Here is a 1484-nt window from a genome sequence, read left to right on the forward strand (position 1 = left end):
TCAATGAAATCTCTCAAATTTGTACAAAATTGTACGAGTGAAAACAAATACTTAAGCATTGTACTGCTGGGCACATAGCAACCAATATGTCTCCTTCAGCTTGCCGTACATTGAGACTCAATCCAGATTAAATATTTATAGTTAATTTATGTCTTTAGTTTTTACATTCTTTCCATGTGGCACATTGGCTAATATATACTCCTTCTCTATAGTAATTGTTATAAATAAAAATATACTTAAACAATACTTACACAGTTTTAAAGAAAACTAGATAAATATGAATAATTTTTTAACAAGTATATCAAAAAAATTTAACAAGTATATTTTTTAAGAGATCCAATCTCCTACTCCTACACTTCAATTGGTATTTGAGTACTTTTTTTGTTGTTGTAACAAATAATTATTATGCATACCAACAATGTGATGTGAGGTACATTTTTATTAATTTATCTTGTATTCTCTTATATTGGAAATGTCTGCCGATTATAGTTCTATTATTGTTTAAATATTTACCTATGAATTTTAATAAAAATGAAAACTACTTTGAGTTGCTTATGAGAAATCTTTTAGTTTAATTATAATTTTTGGATACTTAGTAAAAATGTTAAAGAAAATTATTTTTATTATTAATTCCAAAAAAAAACAAATTATTTTTACATTATATAAAAAACCCCAAAAATTTATATATTTTTATCTAATTTTTTTTTTATAATCTCAAATATTCTACTCTAGTTCGAAAATATAGATTTTAATCATTTTCATGTTGATGTTTTTACAAACCTTAAGTCCCCATGCTTGCAACTAGGGCGGTTCATGGTTGGTTTTTTTAAAAAACCAAACCATATCCATTTTAAAACCAATATAGGGATTTAGATTTATAACCAAATCTATTATTTGGTTTAAAACCGGTTATAAAATCAATCGTAAAATTGGTTATGGTTAAATAACTGGTTTATAATTAAACAACCGATTTTGAAAATTTTAATTTTAAAATCGGTTATAATTTGATTATTTTAAAAAAAATAAAATTTATTCATAGTTTAAAAATCGGTTATTTAAAAAAATCGATTTTTTCTAAAAAATTCTTACCAAATTTTTCGAAAAAAAAATTTGATTTGAAATTTTTTTGAAAAAAGTAAGTTTTTTTTTTATAATTTTTTTCCGATATTTTTTCGAAAAAAAAAATTTCAAATTTTTTTCATGAAATATATTCTCAAAATTAACAAAATATTGGTAGTGGATAAAGACCGGATAAAAACCAAATCCAAATATAAAACACAAGTGGTTATCCAACCGATTTATAAATAAACCGGATTATAACCATATGATTTTAACCGGATATTTAAAATGGATGTGGATCCGGTTTTGGATTTGGGCCTCATAACCGAATTTTTTGCACAGCCCTACTTGCAACAATCTTAGTGTTCACTGCGCAGGAGCTAGCTCATATTACCATCAAAATAGTTGCAACGATGCAACATTCT

Source organism: Cicer arietinum, chromosome 2 (genome assembly GCF_000331145.2).
Source record: "Cicer arietinum cultivar CDC Frontier isolate Library 1 chromosome 2, Cicar.CDCFrontier_v2.0, whole genome shotgun sequence".
NCBI lineage: Eukaryota > Viridiplantae > Streptophyta > Magnoliopsida > Fabales > Fabaceae > Cicer > Cicer arietinum.